Source organism: Pinus tabuliformis, chromosome 1_1 (assembly GCF_031772625.1).
Source record: "Pinus tabuliformis cultivar Carrire ecotype Pingquan chromosome 1_1, CPIR1, whole genome shotgun sequence".
NCBI lineage: Eukaryota > Viridiplantae > Streptophyta > Pinopsida > Pinales > Pinaceae > Pinus > Pinus tabuliformis.
The window spans coordinates 814,761,965-814,784,106 of record NC_142297.1 but is presented as its reverse complement, the minus strand read 5'-3'; the positions used below and the strand labels follow the sequence as shown (position 1 = coordinate 814,784,106).

Sequence of the window (22,142 nt, the reverse complement as noted above, 5' to 3'; positions counted from 1 at the left end):
ATTCCTTAGAGAGATCTTTCCAACGGGCTATCATGCGCGTCAAATGGAGATAATACGACCAATTCGCGACCTCGTGAAGTTGATGTACCAACTTACCCAAAAACGAGGCCCACAATTTGGCATTTCATCTTCTAGGGTTAGGTTTTGGAATGTGAAGGGTTTTCCATTGTTTCTCAACAATAAATAGGCCTTCGAGCCTCATTGTAACACAGTTCAGAGGAATGTAGCCACACATCTCTTCTCAGAGATAACCTACCATCGCCCTAGCTGGTTTATTTCCATTTTTGGTTGTAAGCATATTTCAGTATTTTCCATTAATGAAATGAAGTATTATTTCCGCTGCATCTTTCTGTATATGGTTATCTCTGTAATTTGTTGCGTTCCTGTTTAAGTCTGGATCAGTGGTACCAGAGCGGTCTGCTTTTTCTCTGTTTTTCTTTGCATGTCCCTAAGAGGTCGGGATATAAGGAGTTAGGGCTTGAGCTGGTCGAACCTTTGTAAGACCAGCCTCGCAAATCCCGATGGCCTCCCATGGCGGATGAGAAGAAAGACGAGGGAGTAGGAGATCCTATCAAAATCTTGCTCGAAGAAGCCCTTGAGCGACAACGGAACGCGATGATGGACCACTTTGCCCAAATCCTTCAACGGCTACCCAAAAGTGACGCATTGGCTTCCAATAGCTACTCTGGAAACGCCACACCCTTTAAGGTACGAGTTAATTTTGAAATCCCCATATTCGAGGGTCAGATAGACGCACATGCCATAGATAAATGGTTAAATCTGCTAGAGGGTTATTTTTTTGTTCATGAATTTTCGATTCGGGAAAAGATTGTTTTCGCTCTTCTCAAAGCAGCCCCCCACGTCAAGGACTGGTGGGAAACCTACTGCGAGCAGAAGGATGAAACTACAGGCATGCTATTTTCAGCCGCACCCACTTGGAATTCATTCCGGGATGCCATTAAGGAGCAATACTACCCTGTTGGAAGCTATGAGGATGAATACATAAAGTGGACCATGCTGCGGCATGGAAGGGATCAATATGTGTCGGAGTTCACCAATATTTTCCATACCCTTTGCACGAAGTTGGGTATCAAGGATTCGGAGCAGCGTTTGATACTCAAATACCGCCGCTGCCTGCACAAGTACATCCAGGAAGAAATGGAATTCCTGAACATCTCATCGCTCGGCATAGCATACCGATATGCCATCAAGATTGAGCAAAATTTTAAACAAAAGAAGCAAGACTTTGGATCTGCGAATTCAAAGCAAGAGAAAGCTGCCCCTAAACCAGAGAACAAAGGACAAAGCCAAGGCGAGGTAGCCCAAGACAACCCGCCAAAGCTACAAGCAAAGAACAATGCCGCAAAGCCGAAAAAGGACACGGGAAAATGGTGTGAGTTCCATAAGAGCTCCACTCACAACACAAGTGAGTGTCAGGCCAAGCAGTAACTGGTGGCTGAGCTAAAGGTTTCAGAATCAAATGCATGTTCCGACTCTGAGTCAAAACCCGACAAGGGGAATGACAAAGGGAAGCAGATCATTGATGCGGATCCCAATGCCACTGTTGCTACTCCCAACATCCAGAAAAATGAACCCGAAGATCTAGAGGAGGAGGAGCCTCTCTTCCACTCTCAGATGTGGGTAAGGGGCTCCCCACTATAGTTCATTGTCGATAGCGGGAGCCAAAAGGACCTCATTTCGGCAGAGGTCGTGAAGCGGTTGGGCTTACCGACCACAGCACATCCACAACCGTACACCATCGGGTGGCTGCACCAAGGACGGGATCTTCGCGTGAGCCAACAGTGTCGCCTTCCATACAACATCAAGCCCTTCACAGATGAGGTATTGTGTGACATTTCTCCACTTGAAGTTTGTGATGTATTATTAGGACAACCATACTTGTGGAAGCGACATGCTGTGTATGAATCAAGGCCCCGTGTTGTTATTATTACATTGGGAAATGAGTTGTACAGGATACCAGAGGTAGCACTGCCTGCTGCCATCTCTTTGATTACTGCAAAATAATGCAGTAAGCTCATTTCCAAAACTGGAAAATTTGTTTTCCTGATGATACGCCCTCAAGGAAAGAAGAAGACGGTGGCCACAACCTCCAGACAGGGCCCCTCTGCACGACAACTACAGATGGACAAGGTCATGGAGGAGTACGAGGACATCTTCACCTCCCCCGTAGGGGTTCCTCTGCACTGTCAGGTCAAGCACTCCATCGATTTGACCCCAGGTACGCCGCTACCCAATGGACCAATTTATTGGCGCTCCGTTCTGGAGAACGATGAAATCAATAGGCAGATTCAGGAGCTGCTGCAGAAAGGCCACATCCGCTGAGTTCATCGCCTTGCGGGAGCCCAATTGTGTTGGTACAAAAGAAGGATGGGACTTGGAGACTCTGTATTGACTATCGGGCGCTGAACAAGATCACTGTCCGTAATAGATACCCGATCCCGCAGATTGATGACCTCCTGGACCAACTAAAGGGGGCAAAATATTTCAACAAGATTGATCTGAAGTCAGGATATCACCAGGTACCAATCGAACCCTCTAATTTGTGGAAGACTGTTGTCAAAGCCAAGGAGGGCCTTTTCGAATGGTTGGTTATGCCTTTCAGGTTGACGAATGCTCCTACAACCTTCATGAGGCTAATGGATGACATCTTGCAGCCATTCACCAACTCATTTGTAGTGGTATACTTGGATGACATTCTGATCTTCAGCCAGAGTTGGGAAGAGCACCTCCACCACATCCGACAGGTTCTCCAAACACTACGGCAACACAAGCTATGTGAAAATTTGGAGAAATGCACTTTTGGCATGACCGAGGTTCAGTATCTAGGATACATTATTGATGAACAGGGGGTGCATGTGGATCTAGCCAAGATAAAAGTCATTCGGGATTGGCCATCTCCAACCACTCTAATAGAGCTCCGCAGCTTTCTAGGTCTTGCCAACTTCTACCACAGGTTCGTGTTGGGGTTTTCTCATATCACTTGGCCTTTGAGTTAAGTCACCAAGGAAGGAGCGAAGGCAAAATTCTTTTGGTCTGAATCTCAACAGAAGGCATTCATAGAGTTGAAAGATCGCCTCTGCACGACACCAGTGCTCGCATTACCAGATTTACAACAACCATTTGAGGTCGAGAAAGATGCCTCTGACTATGCTATTGGGGTAGTCCTTACTCAACACGGGCATCCAGTGGCATATCACAGTGAAACACTTTCAGACACAGTCCAAAAGTATCCCACTTATGATAAAGAGATGTATTCCATTGTGCAGGCCTGTCGACAATGGAAGCATTACATTTTGGGGAAGGAAATGGTCATCCACACAGACCACCGACCCCTGCAGTTCATACAGACCCAAGGGAAATTGCAGAATGATCGCCATCAGAAGTGGTCCACATACCTGCAACAGTTCCATTTGAATATCAAGTATAAGAAGGGCAGCACTAATAATGTTGCATATTGCCTCAGTCGACCACCGATCATGGCGTTAACCACCGTGCTCAACTCTTGTGGGCACAAGACTTCTGATTGGCCACTGCTCTAAAAAAGCGACCCAGAATTCGGCCACACATACCAGAACCTCTTGGAGGGTCAGCATGTTCTAGATTTTCACCTCCAGGATGGCCTGTTATGCCACCTGGGTCACCTTTGTGTTCCTTCAAGCGAGCGTGCCAAGATGATTTGGGAAGCACACTACAGTCGGGCTGTTGGGCATTTTGGGGTCGAAAAAATGGTGGCAGTACTGCAGAAGTATTTCTATTGGCCGAATCTTCGACAAGATGTTGGGAAGTACATCAGGTCATGCACTGCCTGTGCCATTGCCAAACCAACCATCAAGAAGCAATGCCTCTATACCCCGCTGCCTACCCCTAGTCGGCCTTGGGAATCCATTTCCATGGATTACATGTCAGGCCTTCCTTCCATTAAGCATGGAAATGACTGTGTTTTTGTGGTCATCGACAGGTTCTCAAAGATGGCCATTATGGTGGCCTGCAAGAAGAATATCACAGCAGAAGCCACTGCTAAACTCTTCTTTGAATGAGTGTGGGTACACTTTGGGATCCCACAGTCTATCATCTCAAATCGGGACAGCAGGTTCCTTGGTACATTTTGGTCTAGTCTCTGGTCGATGCTGGACACCAAACTCACTAAGTCCACAACCTTCCATCCTCAAACTGATGGCCAGACAGAGGTTTTCAACAGGATGATCATACACATTCTACGCATGTACAACTCAAAGCATCCACACACATGGGACGAGAGCCTCCCCTATGTTCAGCATAGCTACAACTGGGCTCTCCACAGCTCGATTGGCCACAACCCTTTTCAAGTGGGCTTGGGATTCCAACCACTATGTCCCATCGATGTGGCCATGCCATTTGCAGCTACTCATGTAGATTCTTCTCATGTCCAGTTCGAAACAGATAAGGCAAACAACTTCATTGAGCACATCCAACATACTCGCCAGCGGGTCCATGACATTCTGTAGAAATCAAATGCTAAGTACAAGCAACAACATGATCAACATCGGGTGCCACACAAGTTTCAGGTGGGTGACAAAGTCTGGTTGCATTTGCAAAAGGAACGCCTTACCGGAGCCTATCGAAAACTCATACCACTCCGATATGGCCCTTACACCATTACCAAGGCTATGGGAGACAAAGCATTTGAGCTCAGCATTCCCCCATTCCTTGGCCTGCACCCGGTGTTCAATGTTGACTACCTTCGGCCATACTTTCCACCATTACTAGACACGTCTGACATTGCAGAATAACTCACATCCACAGAGTTAAATCCAGCTTGCATGGAAAAAGTTGTAACTGATCGGATCATCGACACACAGATCAAGCACATTCGCTAGCAGAATATCCAACTGTATCGAGTTGTCAAAGCAGGACAACTCCTTCACCAGGGCAAGTGGCTCACCAGGGACCAAGTGCAGTAGAAGTTCCCTCATCTCATGGAGGAACTCAACACAATGGGGACCATTGCTTCCTAAGGGGGGAGGAATGATCCAAGTGGATATTGGTGGCCACCCGCTAATTCCACTTGGATCCCCTCTAGTGCTTCTTTCAGTTTTTTCAGTTTCCTTAATTATAGCACAATTTACTATTTTTAGCAATTTTTCGGGTCCTAAGCTTTCGGAGCCATTTTGAGGCCTTAAATGACGTTTTTTGGGAAATCTACCGCCAACAATTTTTCTACCCAAAAATTGTCTTTTCTGTTGTAGTCCTCGAAGAGATCTTTCCAACGGGCTATCATGCGTGTCAAACGGAGATAATACGACCAATTCACGACCCCGGGAAGTTGATGTACCAACTTACCCAAAAACGGGGCCCACAATTTGGCGTTTCATCTTCCAGGGTTAGGTTTTGGAATGTGAAGGGTTTTTCATTGTTTCTCAACAATAAATAGGCCTTCGAGCCTCATTATAACACAGTTCAGAGGCATGTAGCCACACATCTCTTCTCAGAGATAAGCTACCAACGCCCTAGCTGGTTTATTTCCATTTCTGGTTGTAATTATATTTTAGTATTTTCCATTAATGAAATGAAGTATTATTTCCACTGCATCTTTGTGTATATGGTTATCTCTGTAATTTGTTGCATTCCTGTTTAATTCTGGATCAACGTCAGACCTTAGATATACTAGGGGTAGGAAGAAACAATACCTAAACTTAGTAGAACTTCAATGGAAAATGAAGACACTATTGGGCTTGGTTCTAAGGGATAAGCAGGTGGATAAGTATAACATTTCACCTCTCTAAAGGATGTTATAAGGATGCTAAGAAACTTTTGGTTCTATGTGGATAAAATTGATGCACATCTGGTGCATGTGGAGAGTCTTGTTCCTTGCAAATCTACTGGTGGGGATATGGGGGATACCCCTAGTTCTAGTGCTAGGGTTCCAACAACTATGTCATCTTTAGACAATGAGCAATGAATAAGGGTGGTGGGTGGCACAATTTGAGTCTCTCCTGAAGCCTATGTTTTTGTCTATGATGAGGCCCTAGATGGCCTTTGGATTTACAAATTATGATGACATATCATGGTCATAGTTGCGTGTTTTTTCAATTCATGTATGTTTCTCTTTTGCTATCTATGGAGTTTCCTTTCTTTTCTGGTGTATGAAGTGCAAGGTGATATATAATTGTTGCAACTTTTTGAGGCTATTTTCTTGTTTCTTAGGTTGAAGAATATGGTTTTGTCTTCAGTTGATCAATGGTTTTAGTGGATTCTTTAGTCGTGGCTGACTAGATGGTTTTCATGTATTCCAAGGAGTTTGATGTTGTGGGCATCTATTTTGACACTCCTTTGTGGTCTTTTGCTCTGATTTTGATGCATTACATGTATGAGGAGAATTCCAAGCCTTATAAGCCACTAGTGCATTGTTTTTTGTTTATGAAGTGTTTAATGGATCATCTAGGAAACATAGGTCAATGGTTGAAGTCTCGGTGCTCCCATGGTGCACCTGGTATTCTCTATGTAATCCAGTTTTCATGAGAAATATAAAATATTTTAATTTACAAAAAAAACAAAGGCAATGTAGATCTTAAGAAAAAAATATTACTTGGTAAATAGAATGTTACATGGTGAATTTTATAGAGACATCTTACATAATTTACCACAAATTAATTAATTAAAAAAATATTATGTCAACATGTGTTATATTGGACATGTCGTATTGATAAGTCAAGATAGTGGCCCATGAGAGATTATTTACAAATTAAGAATTTCGATAATAAAGTGGAGTGAATCTCCATATTTAAAAATATTGTTACATGTTTTTTAAAATGTATATATGCTTAAATCATATATTAATTCTTTCTATAAATAATAATAATAATAGTAATTTAAAATAAAGTTACATTTTAGTTAATATTATAATTATTAATCTTGGCAATGCAACAAGAGAGGTATGCTTTGTTGATTAACATGAATTGATACTTATTAGCCCCTTCCAAGGCTAGAATCTAACAATCAATTTGTTTGTTGACCAGTATTAGTTTAGCATCAACCAATGAAACTCATAATGTTTAACTTTAAAAAATAAATATCTATTTTTAAATATTACGATAAAGAGATGTGCTTTGTTGATTACCATGAATTGATACTTATTAGCCCCTTCCAAGGCTAGAATCTAGCAATCAATTTATTTGTTGATCACTATTAGTTTAGCATCAAGCAATGAAACTCATAATGTTTAACTTTGAAAAATAAATATTTATTTTTAAATATTATGAAAAAATTAATTTTCAAACATTTATTTAGACCATAACTTTAAAGTCTTATTGCAATCTTTGCACAAGATAATGGCATGTGGATAACTGCCTAGCATACTTATATCATAATTTATGGATATGGTTGCAATATTCATGCATTTTATTTAGATATTTGTGTAGTGATTATTTATTATTAAGTTTTTAAGTAAGTAAGTAACTTATTGCCCACCATAATTACGTTGTAAGGTGTTCCCTCTGAAATCTCCCCAAATTGCCTTTCTGTCTTAATTTTAACCATCAAATCCATTGTTAGACGATTCAACAATGGTCTGCTGTCCAATTTAATTGAAAAACAATAAAAAACTTTTAAAATATAAAATTAGTTAATTAAAAGTTTAATTAATTCTCGTTACTCGTGCTCGGGCAGATAGCGGCTTTGTTGTAGAAAGGGGTCGAATACCTTCTTATTTGCTGTAGTAGGATGTGAGGAGGGCCATGGAGGGCTGGGATAGTGGCTTTTCTATAAAGAAGGACTAAATACCTTCTTATTTACTGCAGGAGGATGTGAGGAGGGCCACGGGGCAGGGAGGTAGTACCTTCTTCTTTACTGCAGGATGGGAGGGCCGCGGAGTGCAAGGAGCTAAGGAGCAAGGAAAACACTGCAATTTGCTCCGTGATTCGACTAAGAGAATAGCTCTGCAACTAGTTCACCATTGGGGTTACAGATGCAGGTTCCTGGATGGTTTTCTATGGTCGCCAGGCCCGGTAATACCTCAGCTCATTATTCTGAGACTTAACTTCTTTCCTTTCCTCCATCTTTCAAGTAATAACCCTGTCATAATTTTTCTGTTGCAGCAGCGGGGAGGTTTGCTTATTATTTTTGTCTTCACCATCAGAAATGCGGGTCTATCACAGTCTGGAGGTGACCGATTCCGCCACCTCACTCGACTGGATTGAGACCTTGTTCATGAGGGTTCAAATTCACCAGGGCAACTCTGCATTCCTCTGTCGACAAAGGTATGTACCGAGGTTTAACTTTTCATCTTAAAGAGTTTGGAAACCCTAATTCAGTTTTATATTTCTTGCAGGACTCCGACAACTCTCAAAATGGGTGGTTCGAAAGGAATGCAGTACTAATTCTCAATCTGCTTCGAAATTCACAATCATCAGTTGGGAAGGTTCGCTTTGCAACCAAATCCTTGGACAACCTCAGGTAAGGTTTTATATGCAACCAAATCCTCACACAACCTCAGGCAAAGTCCAACCATTAAATATATTGTATTCAAAATTACTGGGTTCATCAAGAAATTTAATTCCTGCTTCCTTATCGCAGCGTGAACAATGGCCATGGCGACCCTAGGTCTCAGCCCCACAGGTAATTTTGATTTCATCTTTCTATCAGTTATGCTACACATATTTCCAGGTCTGGAAATCAACTCACTCGCTGCTTCTCAACTGCAGGTAAACTTGTCGGTAGAATTACCTAAAGGAAAGGTTTCACGTTTGCTCAAAATGCCCAGGTTCTCACACAACCCTCTGACATGTATGTTGGAGGTTGTCCATTATTGGTCAAACCCTCCAAGGTTCCAGTTCTCTTCTTATAAATTTTCTTTTTATAAAATTCTTGACAAAGCTTTCCATGAAATCATAAGTCATTCTAAATTTTCTCTTCTCACTACAGTTAGTCAATTTCTAATATAATTATTCAGTGCTAATGTTAGCAGTCGGTCCTTCTCTGCTGGATTGGTCCAACCATTAAATATATTGTATTCAAAATTACTGGGTTCATCAAGAAATTTAATTCCTGCTTCCTTATCGCAGCGTAAGCAATGGCCATGGCGACCCTAGGTCTTCATCGATAATTGTTTGCAAAGCTCTGGTTTCTTCTTTCTATAATGGTCGGTGTTTATCTCTCCTCTACTGCTCCATTGGTGTATCAACATTTATGGTCATTTCTCAGTTGCAACGTTACAACTGAGTTATTTTAACTTCGAAGAGGACCCAACCATCATATGCATAATTTTTAACTTCGAAGAGGACCCAACCATCATATGCATAATTTTTGTCAAGATGTTATTCCCCTGTTTTTGGTCAGTTTTTCTTATTGTGGGTCATAACTCCTAAATCATAGGTATTGAATGGAGACACTCTGTTTGTCTTAGGATTTTATGGGGAAACTCTGTTTTGCATTGCAAATTTGAGTATATTTTAGATCGAGCAAGATATTTTTTGTATTTAAATATTTAGCGATTCAAATATAGATTCTGGATTCACTCCAAGTAGATTTTGATAGAATCTCAATGATAGGAGATTCAAAACATTTGTATGCTTTTAATTTATGTTCAAATTTGCAGTGAAAACTTACAATCAAATATTTCTATGACATTTTTCTCTTTTGTTTTCAATCTTTTATTAAATAAACATTATGGTGTAAAGCATATTACAAAAAACTTAAAAGTTTGGTGGGATTCAGGAATTGGAAAAACCGAGTTAGTACTGGAATTTGCTTACATATATGCACAGAGGTATAGGATGGTATTATGGGTTGGTGGAGAAGCTCGTTACCTGAGACAGAACTATTTGAATCTGTCTCGGTTACTTGGGTTGGATGTGAGTAATGAGACACATATTGCCTCATAGAAAGGTAGGAATAAGACATTTGAGGAGCAGGAAATGGAAGCCTTGCAGAGAGTGAGAAAGGAGCTCAGTAGAGACATTCCTTACCTTCTTGTGATTGACAATTTGGAGAGTGAGAGAGATTGGTGGGACAGTCGGGACCTTTTGGAGCTTCTTCCACGTTTTGGTGGAACAACGCATGTGATAATTTCTACTCGACTCTCCTGTGTGATGAATCTAGATCCAGTGAGGCTGTCATACTTATCAAGTGTGGAAGCTATGTCTTTGATGAAGGGAAAGAGGAGGGATTTTTCAGTAGTGGAGCTTGATGCGCTAAGAACAATTGAAGAAAGGTTGGGTCGGTTAACATTAGGCCTCGGGATCGTTGGTTCCATCCTATCAGAGCTTCCCATTACACCTTCTAGACTCCTTGATACCATTAATAGGGTGTCCTTGAGAGATATGTTATGGAGTATTCGAGAAGATTCAACTTTGAGAAGTCATCCCTTTCTTATGTAGCTTTTAGATGTATGCTTCAACATTCTTGATCATGCAAATAAACCAAAGAAATTAGCTACCAGGATGTTATTTGTTGGTGCTTGGTTTGCTCCTTACCCTATCCCTATCTCTCTTCGTTCAATTGCAGCGCACAAGGCTCCTGAAAGAGCAAGTGGATTTTAGTTATAGAAGAAATGCCTGAATGTGATTGGTTGCTATTGTAGGGTATCTCAAATAACAAAATCAGAAGCAGAAGGATCAACTATGTTGATTAGATTTGGTATTGCAAGAAGTAGCACCAGAGAGGGATGGATTAACATGCATGAGATGATTCAGTTATATGCGAGAAAAAAAGGAGGCAACTCTGCTACTAGAGCTATGTTACAAGGTGTTGGTAGGAGAGGGGAAATCTCCCTACATTCAAAGCATTTATGGGCAGCTTGTTTTCTTGTATTTGGATTTGGAAATGACCCAGTGATTGTAGAACCTAAGGTATCTGAATTACTTTCCTTCATTAAAATATTAGCAATTCCATTGGCACTTCATTCTTTTACTTCCTTCTCAAGATGCTAGGTAGCTTTAGAACTTCTATGTATCTGCACTTGTGCCTTGGAGGCTGCCGAAGAGTCCTTTGTTTCTCAAGTGCAAAATTGGTTGGATAAATCCACATGTTGGAGAATGCTTGGTCACGTTGATACTAAATTGGATGAGTATCTTTGGCAAAATGTAACACTTCTAAAGGCTTTGCTTTTGGAAATGAGGGAAAAACTAATGCTCAGAGGTGGACTATATGATGGAGGGGAGGATCTCTGCAGAACCTGCATCAGTATCAAAATGGTAATGTTGGGTGCAGATCATCCTGACACCATAGCTGCTCAATAGACACTGGCCAAACTTGTCAGATACCAAACAAATATTAGAGTTGGGTAGATGATAAGTTTGATTAATGCAGTTGACATACAACTGTGGAATATGTAGGCAACATTCTGATGCTCACCAAGTCATTCCCCTGTCATATGTTTATTAGTGAAATATTATTCGAAAAATTATGCATGTTGTTTTATTCTGTTCCTCTATTTTTTAGGAAAATTCACTATTCTTTGTAGAGGATATCACTAATTCAAATGCGATACAATTCAAAGGGCTTCTTATACTAAAAAAAAAGATTATGGAGGACCATCAGACTGCCAAAGGACAAATTAAATTGTGAGCGTGGGATGATTGTAAGTTGTGACATTTATTTATTTTTCTTCTTTTACTCCCATGTATTTCCTACTTATTTAGTGAATATTGGGAAAAAGATAGATGTTGCTGGCTACAATTTTGTTCATTTGTGTGCTTTTAATTTATGGTCAATCTTGTAGTGAAAACTTACAATCAAATATTTCTATGACATTTTTCTCTTTCGATTTCAATATTTTATTAAATAAACATAATGGTGTAAATCATATTACAAAAAACTTAAAAGTTTGGTGGAAGATTACGGAGAACCATCAGATTTCCAAAGGACAAATTAAATTGTGAGCAGGGGATGATTGTAAATTCCGGGGATGATTGAAGAATTGGATTGAAGTTCATTGAATTTTGAGTTGGGATGATTGGGATGATTGAATTCTAAAGTTTTCCCTTGCACAAGCCAATTGCAATGTCTTGGTAGTCTTTGAAACCAAATCCTCGTGCAACCTCAGGTAAGGTTTGATTTGCAACCAAACCCTCACACAACCTCATGCAAGGTCCAACCATTAAATATATTGTATTCAAAATTACTGGGTTCATCAAGAAATTTAATTCCTGCTTCCTTATCACAGCGTGAGCAATGGCCATGGTGACCCTTGGTCTCAACCCCACAGGTAATTCTAATTTCATCTTTCTATCAGTTATGCTACACATATTTCCGGGTCTGGAAATCAACTCACTCGCTGCTTCTCAACTGCAGGTAAACTTGTCGGCAGAATTACCTAAAGGAAAGGTTTCATGTTTGCTCGAAATTCCCAGGTTCTCACACAACCCTCTGACATGTATGTTGGAGGTTGTCCATTATTGGTCAAACCCTCCAAGGTTCCAGTCGCTTATATATGATTTTCAGTTCTCTGAGAACTATAGATAGGGATTTGCTATCTAGCACAGTTGCCATGGGATTTTTGGATTGTTCGAGGAAATTTACCCTCAAAGGAATTTTCTCTTTACTTAGATTTATGTATTATACTCTTGTTAAGTTTCTCAGAAAGTGTACTTGCATGAACTTGAGACCTGTAGTTTTTATGAGCACTGGGATTGTTTTATGACTGATAATGCCATTTAAAAAGAGATCAATAAAATTTTCTTTTTATAAACTGCTTGACAAAGCTTTCCATGAAATCATAAGTCGTTCTGAATTTTCTCACTACAATCAATCAATTTATAATATAGTTATTCAGTGCTAATGTTAGCAGTCGTAATTCTCCAGTCCTTCTCTGCTAGATTTTTAAAGGGTTTTGAGCATGCATGCAATTATGATTATATATATATTTTTTTTTATTAAATACGCCTTAGGGTCTTATACAGAGGCCTCCCTCTGTAACATATTAGTGTTCTTAATTCGCCGGGTTGAACAAATCTGGAAATGGATTTTAAAAATGGAATGAGATTATCTGCAATTTTGATGTATGCCATTTTCCTGGCAGTTTACACTACTATATGGACAGCTATGTTATACTTTTGTTTGTTTAAGGGTGGTTAGCCCAACTTCGACTTTACTATTTCTTTATGTAGTTATGCATACTTGGAATCTTTTCTTCTAGATGTGATCAATACATTTTTATACGTTGTTTCTTAGTTTCACTTGTGTGGCTATTTCCAGAATTGATACGTAAAAATCTCAGATCAAAAATATTCCTTACTTCGGTTAATGAGAGCATTACATAATTACTCCCAAATCTCCATTCATGCTGTGAGTTTTTTTTTAAAGTATCTTACTGCGGTATGGTTCCTCACTAGGTAGACCCTATCACCTACAATATCCCTCTTTATTAAATGGTAGAATCTATTATTACTGCAGTTATTCGGGCTTTCCAATATTCCAAGTATTATATTTCCTCTATATATATGTTTAGTCTAAATATTGTGCCCTAGTACTGATGGTTGCTTATAATGTATTTTGGCTTAGTATCTACAAAGTCAATTTATAGAATGCAAGATATATTTTCCTACTTCCTTTCGTTGAGTTTCTTTTCTTAATATGGAAATTTGGAATGGAACCTAGCCCTGGGTTTTGCTCACTCATATCCTAGTATTCACATCCTAAACTTAAGAACATTTTTTGGGCTGCTGGTTAGTTGTCTTGGCCCCAAAAATAACTTATTTCTCTTATTTTTAAATAAATTTACCACCAAATATAACCCTTTTGTGGAACCTTTCCCTCAACAAGATAAATTATTCAGTCAAAAGGAAAAATCAATCCAATTGGTAATATTAATGATCAAGTTAAACAAACATTACTGAAAAGACAATAGGTTATAGAGTCATTAAATAACACTGTAAAAACTATGTCATATGATGTACCTATTCCTTTCTAATAGAAATCTGGAATAGCTAGCCCTGTCTTTTGTGGAGACTGCCAGTCATATATGTAGACAGATACATCAATAGATGTTAGTGTGAGGCTCCCTCTGTAACATATTAGTGTTCTTAATTCACCGGGTTGAACAAATCTGGGAATGGATTTAAAAATGGAATGAGATTATCTGTAATTTTGATGTATGCCATTTTCCTAGTATTTTATACTACTATATGGACAACTATGTTATGCTTTTGTTTGTTTAAGGGTGGTTAGCCCAACTTCAAACTTACTATTTCTTGATGTAGTTATGCATACTTGGAATCTTTTCTTCTAGATGTGATCAATAAATTTTTATACGTTGTCTATTAGTTTCACCTGTGTGGCTATTTTATAGGATTAATATGTAAAAATATCAAATTGAAAATATTTCTTACTTTGGTTAATGACACCATTATTGGTAATCTTTTCTTCTAGATGTGATCAATAAATTTTTATACGTTGTTTCTTAGTTTCACCTGTGTGGCTATTTTCCAGGATTGATACGTAAAAATCTCAGATCGAAAATATTCCTTACTTCGGTTAATGACACCATTACATAATTACTCCCAAATCTCCAGTCATGCTGTGAGTGTTTTTTTAAAGTATCTTACTGCGGTATGGTTCCTCACTAGGTAGACCCTATCACCTACAATATCCCTCTTTATTAAATGGTAGAATCTATTATTACTGCAGTTATTCGGGCTTTCCAATATTCCAAGTATTATATTTCCTCTATATATATATATATATATATATATATATATATATATATATATATTTAGTCTAAATATTGTGCCTTAGTATTGATGGTTGCTTATAATGTATTTTGGCTTAGTATCTACAAAGTCAATGTATAGAATGAAAGATATATTTTCCTACTTCCTTCTGTTGAGTTTATTTTCTTAATATGGAAATTTGGAATGGAACCTAGCCCTGGGTTCTGCTCACTCATCCCCCAGTATTCACATCCTGAACTTAAGAACATTTTTTGGGCTGCTGGTTAGTTGTCTTGGCCCAAAAAATAACTTATTTCTCTTATTTTTAAATAAATTTACCACCAAAGATAACCCTTTTGCAGAACCTTTCCCTCAACAAGATAAACTATTCAGTCAAAAGGAAAAATCAATCCAATTGGTAGTCTTAATGATCAAGTTAAAAAATTAGTACCGAAAAGACAATAGGTTACAGAGTCATTAAATAACACTGTAAAAACTGTGTCATATGATGTATATGTTCCTTTCTAATAGAAATTTGGAATAGCTAGCCCTATCTTTTGTGGAGATTGCCAATCATATATGTAGACAGATAGATCAATAGATGTTAGTGTGAGAAACTAGACTTTTTTCATCCTTTCTTGCAATCACACATTGACATGAAAACAAGCTATGGTCTATCACAAAACATCATATCATAATTTTCCATCTTTTCCTCACATGCCCATTCGCGTTTCTATATATGGAAAGAGGTAACAAGTTTTCTAAATATTCAAGCAGATGTGAATAGTTCTTCGATTGCAAAATGTATTACATTGGTTCGAGAGACAAATATAAAATAGGGCACTTCCTTTCTACATCATTTGGGGTATTTATAGGAGCAGGAACACCAAAAACTTTGAAGAGATTGTTCCACAAGTGAGAAAAAAAAACCTGATGATTGTGGAATATTTCAAGGATATTGGGCCTTGGTGTCAAAAATCACATAAGAGAATGTGTTGCAATAGAGAAATTGATTCGTCCATATGGGTGGGCTATTTTGATGGTGTTTCAACAAATGGAGTATATGGGTGTGGGGAAACACATTGTTTTGGTTTCCACGTAATGCTATCACTTCAATTGGTTTGGGGGTGAAGGTACAAATAACAGAGTTTCTTTATCTATGGGTTTACTGCGTTGTGCTAGCTGGATGACAATAGAGAAGATAAAGGTTGTTGGTGACTCCAAATCAGTAATTGAGTTGGTACAATGGCGTTCTACTTTTGGTCCACCCTATTTATATCATTAGAAGAAACAAATCAGATATTTAAAGCCGTCCTTTAAGAACATCTCCTTCTCCCACATATACAAAGAGTAGAACAAGGTGGCCTATCTTCCATCCAAAGAAGGGTGCACTGTTATGTTGAGTGTTATCTCCTATAAGACCTTCATCGATAATTGTTTGCAAAGCTTTGGTTTCTTCTTTCTATAATGGTCAGTGTTTATGTCTCCTCTACTACTCCATTGGTGTATCAACATTTATGGTCATTTTTTGGTTACAAGGTTACAACTGAGTTATTTTAACTTTGAAGAGAACCCAACCATCATATGCAAAATTTTTGTCAAGATGTTATTCCCCTATTTTTGGTCAGTGTTGCTTATTCTAGGTCATAACTGCTAAATTACAAGTATTGAATGGAGACACCCTGTTTGTCTTAGGATTTTATGGGTCAACTCTGTTTTTCATTGCAAATTTGAGTAGATTTTAGATCGAGCGGGAGCTTTTTTGTATTTCAATATTTAGCAATTCAAATATAGATTATGGGTTCACTCCAGACAGATTTTGATACAATCTCAATGATAGGAGATTCAAAACTATGCAAATGTAAAATATTTCTTATATAAAGGACAATTGGTTTTTTCTATTTGAAAAAAAAATCAAATCAGAATTTAAAGCTTTGCAAACTTGCTCCCGACTGGAGATCACAACGATTGCAAAGTAATGTTCACAGTGTGCCTTTGTGGATGAGAGATTCCAAAACACACCGATAAAAGTTTAATCATTGGATATTAATTAAATTGGATTATTGTTTTTGATGTAAATTGTGTGAGAGTGAAAGTAATTTCCATGTTTCAGCCAAACGCTCCACTTATTATTCCGGACAAGAAGTTAAAGAAAAATTGTGTGTGACTGAAAGTAATGTCGGATATTTCTGATTGACACTCCACCCATCATCAAGAACCAATAAAATATTTTTTTAAGCAGCTTTATCATCTTTGTCCTCGATGATAAATGGAGTGTCTACTAGAAACTGTTTCCATTACTTTTTCTCACACACAATTTAAATAATAAAAAAAAAACAATCCAACTTGAAGACGTTCCTTTTGCTGGCACGTGGTTTACATCCAGAAACAATAATCCAACTTGAATAGATATGGAAATCTTCATTTGCATAATAATTAAAATTGTTGAGTTAACAAAGCACTGAACCAAGGAGCTCACTAAATGAAAGAGATAAAACTCATCAAGTTCACCATAGATACAAGTATTCAACTAGAAAATCTTGCATAAATTATAATATGATGGAGAAATTGAGAGGCTTATCTCAAATCAACAAATAAGAAGTGATAATTGGCAAAAAGATAAAAAAAACTTGAACATGAAATCATACAAAATAAGAGAAACTACACTGCATTTTATTGAGTGAGGGAACAAATGCAGAGGATGTGATTACATGGTAGGAAGTGACTCTGTCGAGTATCTACAGACTTTCTAGATATAAACTTGATTTTCATATCAAATTTTTCAGACAGATCCACCTTTTTGGAATGAAATACAGAACTTTTCATCATGGAAGGAATAAGATTAGCTAGACTTCATGGAGAGATATGTGTGTCCAAGACTATAACTATACTGTGTTTGCTAATGAAAATGGAATGAGAATATAGTATATCGGAGTAAGAGCATGACAGAAGGAAAATATATAGTAGTTGAAGTGCTAGAAGGAAAAGATATAGCGGTCAAAGTCTGCTCAATGTTCTCCAAACAATGAACTTACACTGCTATATCTTCTCCTCCTTGCAATTTTACCAATGATTGCCAATTCATAGAGCACTTGCTTGGTCCTCTGGTTAAACATGTATTGGTCACTTGGTTTTTGATATCCTCCAACCACTTGCTTTATTGTGATCAAGAATGACATTCTTACATTTATTTCTCTGGCTCCAATTGAAATCAAAATCTACACAATTGAGCATGACAGATATTCGAGGGAAACTGCTCTGCTAGGGTCTAGAGCTTATAGAGATAGATCTAGATTATATAAAACATATTCATTTCTTCCTTAGAATGTTTTTTTATCTAAATTCATGGGGAGTGAGTGAAAGAAAATTTGGCAATGTTATCAGGAGGCCCACTAATTTTGAATGGGACATCATTCTTTAGATTTTATTCTTGTATGTTTCTTTCCAGATGAACATAGGTGAAAACCAATTACCGTCTCTTTCGAATTAATATAATTTACCAGGCAAACTCAATCAAGAATTTTGAATAATAAATCAGTGGGTTTCTTCTCGGAGAAAAAGTGAAGGATAGACCAGTAGCTTGAACTTTAATGAGAATGATGGATCATGTAGGGAATAGTGGAAAGTGCAACCTTTGTCAGTTTCCACCTTGTTGGTGTTGCTGAAATACCATAATAAGTGGTTTTGTTGGCACCTAAAGACATGCATGGAGAAGCTTCTTGTTGTGAAGAGTTATATTACATCTTTGTAATGAATAGAATTGTTTCAAAAGAACAAATATATTAAGTGTATATCTTTTGACTTAAGTTATCTTTAGACATATGGTTGTCTTGTTCTTCAACTTCAGATTTGTAATCATGAGTGATAGGGCTGAAGCATCCTCTTTGGCCATTTAAAATTGCAGCATTTATCAGGGTGGGTTCCATTACATGGTTTGATAGCTGTAATCATAAGCGATAGTGCTGAAGCATCTTCTTTGGCCATTTAAAATTGCAGCATTGTAAAAACTGTGTCATATGATATATTTGTTCCTTTCTAATAGAAATCTGGAATAGCCATATCTCATACCTCTAATTATCAAGAAATCTTGCACTTCCTTAGCAAAGAAGGTTTTTTGAACGATAATGCCACCAACACTGTACCTAATGGATATTCATATCTTTGTTTGCAAATGTTCCTAGTGTCTTTGGGTGCCATTACATGGTTTGATAGCTATAATCATAAGTGATAGGGCTGAAGCATCCTCTTTGGCCATTTGAAATTGTAGCACTTATTAGGGTGGGTGCCATTACATGGTTTGATAGCTGTAATCATAAGTGATAGGGCTGAAGCATCTTCTTTGGCCATTTAAAATTGTAGCACCTATCAAGGTGAACTGACCTATGAAAGGAAAATCAATCCAATTGTTAATTTTAATGACTTAGCTACCTATGAGCCCTGTCTTTTGTGGAGACTGCTAGTCATATATGTAGATAGATCGATAGATGTTAGTGTGAGAAACCAAACTGCATTTTATTGAGTGAAGGAATGAATGCAAAGGATGTGATTACATGGTAGGCAGTGACTATGCCTAGTATCTACAAAATTTCTAGATATAAACTTGATTTTCATATCAAATTTGTCAGACATACGCACCCCTTTGGAATGAAATCTAGAAATTGTCATCATGGAAGGAATAAGATTAGTTGGACTTCATGGAGAGAGAGGTGTGCCCAAGACTATAGTTGTACTGTGTTTTCTAATGAAAATGGAATGAGATAATAGTATATCAGAGTAGGAGCATGACAGAAAGAAAAGCTATAGCAGTAGAAGTTCCAAAAGGAAAAGATATAGCAGTCAAAGTCTGCTCAATGTTCTCCAAACATTGAACATACACTGCTATATCTTTTCCACCTTGCAATTTCACCAATGATCGCCAATTCATAGAGAACTCGCCTGGCCTTTTGACTAAACATTTATTGGTCACTTTGTTTTTGATATCCTCCAACCACTTGTTTTATTTTGATCAAGAATGACATTCTTACATTGCTTTCTCTGGCTCCAATTGAAATCAAAATCTACACAATTGAGCATGACAGATAGTCAAGGGAAACTACTCTCTGGGACTTTCTAGAGAGCAGGAGCATGGCATAAGGAAAAGATATAGCAATAAAAGTGCCAGAAGGAAAAGATATTGCAGTCAAATTGCACTCATTGTTCTCCCAACAATGAGCTTTTACTGATATATGTATTCCTCCTTGCAATTTTACCAATGATCACCAATCCAAAGAGCACTTGCCCAATCTTCTGATTAAACACACACTGGTCACTTAGTTTCTGATCATCCACCCTTGCTTTCAATAATTTCCATTTACATGTCGCTATTCTTCCCCACTCTATGCCTTGCAACGTTTCCTTTGCAAAATTAGGTGCAAATGCTAGTTTAAGTAAGCTTTTGCATAAAAAATGGATAAGAATAATATGTAAAGAAATATATTTACCATGAATTATTTCTCATCATTATTTATGTTCTTATTATGTAGGAATAAAAATGTAAATGTGTAAACTTACTAATGGTTACTATGCAATTCAGGTACTTGAGAAAACAATTATTTCATCCACTTCACATCTCAATTTATTATATCCTCCCCAACAAAACTATAGGACTCTATTTTCCTATTAATTGATATCAATTTAGCTAACATTAACCCATATAGGTTATGATTTTTAATTCATTCAAGACTTATTCAATTTATATGATTACGTTAATATGTATTTTAATTAATATATTAACAAAATATTTTAATTGTCAAAGACTTATTATTTTCTAGCTATTATATATATGAGAATTCCATATATTTATTGTTATTCAGTTTGGTTATGATATTAAAATTATATTTATATTATTATTAAAATAATTATATATTTTGATAAGTAAGGGTAGATTGAATGGTTGATCCACCACCCATGTTGGATTCCCCAAAATGACATGCTTAGCCTGTATTGATTAGGCTCAAGGATTAGGAAACTCCACAAAGGCTCAAGGAGTAGGTAACCCTAGGGAATTTTCACTCCATCGATGGTTAATACAGGAGTAGGCAGCCCCAGGGACCTTTCACTCCGGTCAATACAGAACGTCTTGGCTCTTGCTCACTCATTGGGTCATCATTGTAAACAAAAAAATATATATATATATTTTCTTTTTGACAGAGAGTAAAAAAAAATTATGAGTTTAAATAAAAAATATTTTAAATTTATTTATTTTATCTTTATATCTAAAATTGAGAAAAAATATTTTATTTAAGTTGGACATTGAAATATTATTTTGTAATGAACATTAAGTTAAAGTGTTATTAATTATGTCATATGGTGTTACCTCTGAGAATAAATCCCCTCCTAGGCCACATGTGCCCTCGTGAACTTTTGATTGGGATGTTAGAAAATTAAAATAGTTTAGACCATTGGATTGATTTTCGATTGGTATTAGTCAGTTACGATGTTATTCAACTTGCTTAGACTCCAAATCCTTCTTCTTGGAACAAAGATCTTTGATATAAGCATCGACATCACTGAGGAGAGAAGCTTTGTCCATTTTCTACACATTAGGACCACTGCACGAAGCTCATAAAATTTATGGTTCAATTTTCCTCTCCTTTGCCACTCAGCCTCAACATGATTCATAGGCTCTTCACGACCATCTGTAGGCTTTCTCCCACGTTTCTGTGGCATTCTCTCAACTATAACAGACCTTGAATCCTTAATTAAGGTAGAGGATTTTACTACAACAAAGGGCTTTATGACAACATACATTGAATCTTTAATTGAGGCAGAGGTTTCTACAACAAACATCTTTGCTTGAATGCTAGAGTGCAGGGTTTAATGGATTAGATGCTAAACCAATCATCTCCTCCTTTATTTCTATAAAAAACAAAATTCCAAGGTTTTAAGTTGTGTATGATTGCTTTTCTTAAAGTAATTTTAAATTGCTAATTGGCTAGTCTCTTCCCAACCACATATAGGTTAGTTGGAAGTTCAGGTCTACTATGCAGTCATGAATATGATTATCGTGTTACTCTAGATTGAATCATTTCACCTTTGTAGCTTATAGGGAAGTTTTTTCTACAGTGGCTATTGATCATTATGCATATTTTGGTTGGAATTCAATGTGCCAACTTATTTCTAATATATGAAAACTTGGAATGGAGATGTGAATTCTTGCTAAAGTAGCGTGATGTATTTTTCATATTTTGTAGTGTGAAAATGACCTACAATGACAAGTGCCATCTTCTGGAAAAAAAATTAAAATTGAAGGTTGTGGGTAAGTAGATAGTCAAATCGTCTATAACTGTCCGACCACTACTATATTCGATTTATTGATTGTTTGAATGATCAACAATGGGATACTGCCAACGTTATAATTGCAGGAGCATAATATTTCAGAATTTTTACTTTGGAAGCATGCCATACAGTTCCTCCAAATGCTGCTTCATGATAAGTACGGGTATGGTGCAGTGATTA

The 22,142-nt window shown here is 37.4% G+C and overlaps 1 long non-coding RNA gene across 1 annotated transcript; it reads left to right on the top strand.

Annotated features, from left to right (window-relative positions):
* Positions 1-8,098: 8,098 nt before the first annotated feature.
* On the top strand, positions 8,099-8,451 carry LOC149216557 (uncharacterized). The gene is made up of 2 exons (XR_016250574.1): positions 8,099-8,255; positions 8,327-8,451. It is a non-coding gene; the product is annotated as an uncharacterized LOC149216557 (long non-coding RNA).
* The last annotated feature ends 13,691 nt before the right edge of the window (positions 8,452-22,142 follow it).